The 8381-nt window shown below is 35.4% G+C and overlaps 1 pseudogene; it reads right to left on the bottom strand.

Annotated features, from left to right (window-relative positions):
• Positions 1-4422: 4422 nt before the first annotated feature.
• LOC134210081 (facilitated trehalose transporter Tret1-like) overlaps positions 4423-8381 on the bottom strand; it is a 4600-nt pseudogene continuing 641 nt past the window's right edge.

The raw sequence follows: 8381 nt of genomic DNA, 5'->3' as shown, positions 1-8381 counted from the left end.
CCTCAAAAAAACAGTATTTTTGATCTACTTTTTTTGTTTTACATTTCTCGAAAAAGTCGTCTTCAGGTGACTTTTAGAGCTCAAAAAAATACATGGGTAAATATGCTCAATATCTTTTTCCGATCAAAAGTTATAATCGTTTTTCTGTCAAAATTACATTTTTTTCATAAGTTGATATCTCCGGTTAGGGCAGACCAAAAAAAATATTTACACGGCATTTGAAAGAGAAATTAATATTCTTTATTATGTCAAAAAATTGGGGATATGTTTTTTTTTTATCTCAAGTTTTATCAATTTTACTAAAATCATGTTTTTTCAAATAAATTAATATAATTCGACAACGGAAGAAGATACAGACAATATTCTTATAGAAAAACACGCGTTTTGAAAAGCCACAAAAGTCTTCAGAAGATGACATTCGTGAGAAATGAAAGATAAAATCTACACCTTTTTTTATTTTATCATTTCCATCGTATTGCAAGATTTATGAGAAATTATGCATTTTCGGTCTGAAGCATACTTTTAAGAAACAAAATTTGTTCTACAAAGTTGTTCTGGATACTTGGGCCCTTATTATAGAGTTACTGAAAAATAAGGTGGGCCATTTTATAAAAATGTGAAATTTTTTTTTTTTTATTTTGCGAAAAATTTACATAAAATATTCCACAAAGTTGTAGCGCAGCTTTTTCCCATAAACTTTGCTATATAAACTTTTTATGTAGCTCTTAAGCTCACTTGTTTAGAGTAATTTTACTTACCAGGATTAGGGTGTCCTTCAAAAAAGAATATTTATGATCTGCTCATTTCATTTTTTATTTTTCACGGATGTCATCTTCTGAAAACTTTTGGGGCTTTTTAAAACGCGTGTTTTGCTATAAAAATATCGTCTGTATCTTCTTCCGTTGTCGAGTTATATCAATTTATTTGAAAAAACATGATTTTAGTAAAATTGATGAAACTTGAGATAAAAAAATAACATATCCCCAATTTTTTGACATAATAAAGAATATTAATTTCTCTTTCAGATGCCGTATGAATATATTTTTTTGGTCTGCCCTAACCGGAGATATCAACTCATAAAAAAAATGTAATTTTGACAGAAAAACGATTATAACTTTTGATCGGAAAAAGATATTGAGCGTATATACCCATCAAAGTTGCATTTTTGAGCTCTAAAAAGTCACCTGAAGACGACTTTTTCGAGAAATGTAAAACAAAAAAAGGAGATAAAAAATACTGTTTTTGTGAGGTACACCCTAATCTAATTAGGTAAAATTGCTCTAAATCAACCAACTTAAGAGCTACAGAAAAAAATTTTAGCAAAATTTATTGGAACAAGCTGCGCTACAACTTTGTAGAACATAACATGTCAGTATTCAAAGAAATAAGAAAATAGTTTCTAATTTTTTTATATGATGGGCTACCCTATTTTTTGGTAGAACCATAATGATGGCCTTACTATTTCGAACAATTTTGTAGAACAACAGTTTTTTCTAAAAAATATAGTTTTGGCGTAAAATTCATCTTTCCGCGTAAATCTGTATCCTGGACCATAGTGCAATGGTACGCTTTACCCAGCATTTGCCGTGCCCGTAGCTTTACAGCTACTAATATGGATAAATCTTAAAGATAGGGATATGGTGATCAAAATCCAATTTATCGATAACGTAATCAATCTCACCTACTCTCAATCTCTCTTAAAGATCCCACCCAACTCCAATAGTGTTTGGTTTAGGCTGCCTTGCTGGGAAAGAATGGGGTGTTCAATCACTCTCAGCCATTTGCTCAACGCATTAGCCCAGGGATGTAGTGCAGGGTGAAAAAACTAACTTTAGTACCGAACAGGGTCTTTGGATGCACAGTAGAGCTATCACCTTCATCTCCAGGGCTAAAAATGTTTTCATCTATGAATATAAAAATATCAATAAATGGATGAAGACAGGTTTCTTCCATAAAAGCACTGCCGGACAGTGGGAGATATGATGGAAATACACACACAATCGACCGTTGTTCTCGCTAAGAGTCATTTGCGTACAATCAGTCCATATTCTTTCATTATCGTATTATCGAACAAATTGATGTTTCAGGAACAGTTGGTTGTTGGCCCAAGGTTCCCTCTCCACAGGGTGGGGCTGCCATCTTAGGTATGGCTTCCGGGGAATAGCATTTCAGACTCAGACGCTGGATGCCAAAACAAACGCTTTTGGAGCCGTCTCCTTGTTGAACAGACACTCGATCAGTCGGGTGAAATTTTATTAAAGTCCCACTCAACACCAGGACTAGGTCAGTACGTCTTAAGTGGCACACGGTTGCTTTGATAGGGCCTGCTTGTGGATACATGCAGCTTTTTATAGAAGTTCAACAGAGTTCACTGCCCTAGGTATACCCCACCGGACGCACCCTCTCACTCTAGCTGATCACAGAATGACAACAGTGCCCAGGCTACACTACCAGCTACACAACTCACCATTTCGTAGTCCCTGTGTGAGATTGTTATATGTATTTACTCATAAGTGAACTGTCTCAAAACTTGTTTCATCTTCTTATACATTTCCCTGCAGATGGTACTTCAAACTTCTTTCTGGGTTCTTCAGACTATGTCAAAACTGGAAGACACTCTGTGTTCGTCGACCGCTACGATAGCCACTGCGAAGTTTTTGGATAAACAGAACATTTTTTTAAAACGTCCGTTCGTCCATATCGTGAGTCCATTTGAGCGATGCATTGTTTCGTTTGTCAGTTAACCAAGTCTTTTGAGGTATGCCTCCAAGAAAATTGGCAGTTTGTTAGTCACCATCTGAAACGTCGCCATACTGATGCACTTCAAGGGATTGACTAGAACATGATGAAGGGGCTGCGGGAATCAAACTCATGACCATCCGCTTATGGAGCGAATGTGTAACCGACTTAGGATTTATCCATTGACGTAAATAAGAGGGGCTAGGGGGACATAAGTACGCTAGGCATAAGTACGTTAGGCATAAATGACCCCAAAAACAGCCCACTGCATAGAGAAGGCAGAATTGTGCCTACCGTCTATTATGCCTTTCGTCAGTTATGCCTAACGTACTTATGCCTAACGTCCTTGTGCTTAACGTCTTTGTGCCTAACGTCACGGACCCGGGGCTAGAGGGAGGAGGGGCTTAGAAGTTCCTAGACAAAAATAGCCCACCTAGGATTTGTAAAGTGACAGTGATAGTTTGCAACACATAGGATTTTTAATTTCTGAAAAGTTGGAAAACAAAAGAGACCCAACAATTAATTGCATATTCAAAATCAAAATCAAAATTTTTTTTTGTTAAATATCTTGGCTGCGCATATGCACAGAACATGTTTCGAAATGGACAAATTGATATGAAATTTGCGAAAAAGAATGTGCCTTGGAGGGACTCGAACCCCCAACCTCCTACTCTCTAGATAGGCGTGATAACCCTTACACAACAAGACCACTTAAAGGTCACGTTTGCAGAAAAGCTTGGATTCGCCCTCAAAAAATATTTTCGTCGTCTTACATCCGCATTCGGTTATTGTCAGCTCAATACAAAGAATATGAGTAGATCAGGCACCGTTTGTATTTTAAACTAACAAGAAAGTGAGTTTCCATTCAAAACATCAAGAACTGTACTTCAGACAATATTTGGCTAAAATTGAATCAAATCGTATATCAGGATAGTGAACCCAAACGTATGGCCGGGTCACCATATAATAGTGGGTGAACCAAAACTTTTGGCCGATGCATACTATACACTTGAGTAAACATTTTGATTTTTAAAAATAAAACAATATTTTTCCGCTGAAAAATCATCGAAGCCCCATTCCATTTCCATTTTGCTTATCATTTCGAAGTTTTGTAGGCTCAATTTTAAGAAAAATCAACATATTTTTACAACATAATTATAAGAAAAATTAGTATCTTGATAAGAATAAAAAAGTGTCTTATTTTAGTACATAAAAAATTACAAATTGTTTGTTTAAAATACCTACGGTCCAAGATCTACTCATATTCTTTGTATCGAGCTAAAAATACCCGAAATCGGATGTAAGACGGCAAAAAACTTTTGCCTATATTTTTCGAGGGTGATCCCAATTTGTTTTTAATTTTTAGTGTAAAAATATTCCAAAATGTCATCTTTATTCGTTTTTCTGTTTGACATATTTCCTGAGAAGAATAGAAGATAGTTTGTCATTAATTCAACATCAACAAAGCTTTTGTTCAAATGAAGTGTGAAAGAAACACATTTATTCCATATATTAGTTATTTTCTCAATATTTAATATAAAATCTGTCATGGAAATTTTGACAAACGGAACCCCGACGGTTGTGGGATATAAATAACACATTCGTTAATTTGTTTAAGAGCGCAAGTAGTTAAGTTTGATAATTAGCCGCCCATTTAAGACTAATAAATATCAACAATCCATATCACCAGTTATCTGCGGTGCGTACCCTCGCCACTATCCTTTGAACGTCGTCCAAAGACTTGCCTTTCGTCTCCGGAATGTACACGTAGATAAGCACTCCACTGATAGCCCCACTGAGCGCAAACAATCCAAACGGTAGATATGCCCCAACGTTATCTAGCGTCGCTTGAAAAAGTTTAACGATCCCAAAAATGACCACAGCACTCGCGACTGTAAACGTGGCGTTTGCATAGGTCCGGATGTTTTTCGGAAATATTTCTGTCAACACGGCGAACGACACTGTAGCCAATCCTGCACCATAGAACACTATGTAGAACATGAGTGCAATGAATGCGATCCATCCTAAGTTGCCTTGGTAATCATCTCCTGCGATAGCGAAATACACACTGCAAACCAATAGTCCCAATGTCGTTCCTGCTGTAGAAAGCAGCAGCAACGGCCGTCGACCCATTCGATCAACTAAAACAGCGGGGAACATTACGGCCACAAGTTGCACAGCTCCCAATACAATGGACATCTCCTCTGGTTTCAAATTTGTAGAAATTTTTCCAAAAATCGTTTGAGCGTATCCAAGAATCGCAAGTATTCCAGTAAACTGCATGCTAAACACCAGAATAAATACAATCCGCATGTGGTTGCGGTACGCCCTTGTGAACAGTTCACTTAATGTTCCCCTTTCTCGATTAGACTTTTCCACAGACAGTTTCATTATTTCTAATTCATCAGAAACCATTGAAGATCGACGAAACCAGACGAGACTTTCTTTCGCCTGTTCCGGTTTGTTCTTTCCAATTAAATAGTAAGGCGTTTCAGGCATCCACATATCAATATGGTTCAGTTACGTGTTTAGCAAAGGCTTTCAAAGGTATATCCGAATGTTCAAAGGAATTCCAACAAAGAAGAACTGGAAGATTTCTCATAAGGGAACTTCGGAAGGTTTCTGATTCAATTTCCGTGTTATTGCCTAAGAAATTCAACGGAATTCGACCATGAAATTCATTAATAATTCGTTAAGGATATTTCGAATAAGTTCTCAAGACGCAAATATTACTCAAGGATGTTTTATGGTTTCCTATAGGATTTTTATATTTGCGGAGGATTTTGAAGAAACTCCTTGAGGAATTTAGTAGAATCACTGAGCTCTCCGATGTATTATTAGAGAAATTTACGATGGAATCCTGGAGGATCTTTTGAATGTATGTCTGAAAGAACTTCTGATGACTAGTCGAAGTAATTCCTGGGGCTATTTTTACGAAAAATGTGAGTGAGAACTTTTGATATATTCATGAAACCAACAGGATGAATACGGAGAAATTTCCGAAGCAACTTCTGAAGTAAATTCCTAAGGAATTCCTGAGAAAATACGAAGAAGTATGAAATATGATGATCTACTGAAATCCCGATATTTTTTGTTTCTTTTTGGTGTTAGGTCTTAATTCAAGATTTAAAACAGTGTTTTGTTTTACCACTATCTTGGTTTTCAAAGGAATTCCTAAAGAATTCCGAAAGAGTCCTTCAGATTTTCCTAAGGAATTTAAAGAAGTAATTTTTCTAAATTTCTTCAAAAATCGTCCTGATATTCTTTATAAAATTTCCATAGGAGCTCATTTGAACACTACTTCAGAGATTCTTTCATAATCCTTTCCAAAATTTCGTCATGAATTCCTTCAGTAACACAATGTAATATTTCTTGCAAAATTTCTGCAGGAGTTATTCCGGATATTTTGTTGGAAGAATTCTACGAAAAAATATTGAAGAATGAAACGGGAAAATAAAAGAAATTTCCAGGAGTTTTAAAGCACATGTCGCGGCCATCAGCAAGCCATATTGATTTTCGCATCGACCGTGGATGACATTCTCTCGAGGCCAACAGGACATCAAGTCATCACCAAAATACATGAAATATTTACCTGTTTCTTTAAACATTGCATAATAGTTCTTGACGTTTCTAGAACATTCAAGCAAGGTTACACTTTATGTATAGACGAGCAGCTTCTATACAATGACTTACACAAATAGGTTTAGCAAATAATGATTGAATACAATTCTAGAACGTTTTAGAATAAGATAGGGAAGAGTGCATATAATAGGACACGCTGATGTACATTAGGGCAGTTCAAATTTAAAATGTTCGAAATTCCAACTCCCATATGTTTATTACATCATTTTGATAATATAGGAGTCCTGCAAAATTTCAGGCAATTCGGTGCCATTTAGGGTGGCGCAAGTCAATTTATGTTTATATGGAAATTTGTAGGGAAAAACTTAAAATTTTTCAAGTCTCCTACAACTGTCTAATTGTGATGAATTCAAATAAACATCAACCTCCTTTTTGGAATCGATATAAATGAGACCTCCGGATAACACATCAGTTATGAGTGGATTGAACGCTCTATTGACAGTGTGAATATGAGATTAATGGCTAAAATGGTGTATTTAGCCTAACAGTGAAATAAAATAAATAAACATTAATAGTTACCCACTGATGAGCTCAAATAGATTCCAAAATGGAGGTTGGGGATGTTTATTTGAATTGATCACGATTTGAGAGTTGGAGATGATTTGAATATATTTTAAGTATTTTCCTATAAAATTTAATGGGAGTTAAGAACATATTCAGTGCTGACATTTGAAATGAACTGCCTAATGTACATAGTTTAGTCTTGAATAAAACGTGAATTGGTAAGTATCTCTCTCGCCTTAAAATTATTACCCGGCACTTCGTTAACGCTCGAACGAGACATTTAAATGGATTTCCTGAAGAAATTCTCAAAAGGATTTCTAATGAATATTCCAAGGATTCCTGGAAAAATTTTGAAGGATTTTCCGAAGGATTCCGAAATAATGCTCAAAGGAATTAAAAAACTCAAAAGGAATTTCGAAGGTCTAAAATTAATCCTTGAAGAGTATCCAAAAAACGGAAGAATGAGCGAAGGATGTTCTATAAGAATTTTGAAAGAATTCACAAATCTGAAGAAATTCCTGAGGAATTTCAAGGACTCCAGAAATTCTTCCTAGAGTGTCCGAACGGATTTATTGAGAAAGTACTGGCAGAATTTTAAAAAAATCCGAAAAGAATTCGTGAACTTCGAATGAATTTCGAAATTTTCTTATAATTCCAATTTCCAATGTTTGAATTTTCGGAGGAATATAATGAGGAATATCCAATACAATCTTCACAATCAATTCCGGATTTTTTTCCGATTTGTCTTCGGAAATACCTTTCGGAATATCCTCGAGAAATCCTTCAGAAATTCCTTCAAAAACAATTTCTAGGGATTCGTAGTAGGTAGCAGTAGTAGCAGATTATGTTTCGAATCAATGCACATCACCTATGTATCACTATAAGCCATATGTTTTGTTGGACGTACTTGTAAGAATCCAGCCCATGAATTTTTTTCAGCAATTCTTTTGAAAAATCCATTTAAAAGTTTGTTTAGAATTCCAACGGAAAACATTTCAAGAGAATTCCTTTTAAAATAGCCTTAGGAATTCCTGCGGAAATTGAAATAGGAACCCTTTAAATTTTTTAAAGGAATTGCACCAGCAAGTATTTCTGGTATTTGTCAAACAAAAATTCTTCTATTAATTCCTCAAGAAATCCCTTCCATAACTCTGAAAGAAATTCGAATTCCATTTCTGGAGTGGAGAACAATTCTTGAGGATATTTAAATCTCTGACGGAATCAATTTCAAGTACTCGCGTTTAAAGGACATTCGATACGGAGAACGCAAACTGTCATTTTTATTTTCACGCATGCTGCGACGCAGCAAAGCTGATAAAATAAAATGACAGTTTGCTTCCATTGAATGGCTGAAAACGAGTACTTAAAGTGATTCCGTCAGAGAATAACTATAAGAAATTTCGAGTAAATTCATGAAGAAAACTCTGAGTGAATTCTTAAAGAAATTAAAAAAAACTGAAAGATTTTCGGATAGATTTATTAAAAGAACCCAGTAA

Source organism: Armigeres subalbatus, chromosome 2, assembly GCF_024139115.2.
Source record: "Armigeres subalbatus isolate Guangzhou_Male chromosome 2, GZ_Asu_2, whole genome shotgun sequence".
Classification (NCBI taxonomy): Eukaryota; Metazoa; Arthropoda; class Insecta; order Diptera; family Culicidae; genus Armigeres; species Armigeres subalbatus.
The sequence above is the reverse complement of the archived record's forward strand: the minus strand, read 5'-3'. Positions and strand labels throughout refer to the sequence as shown.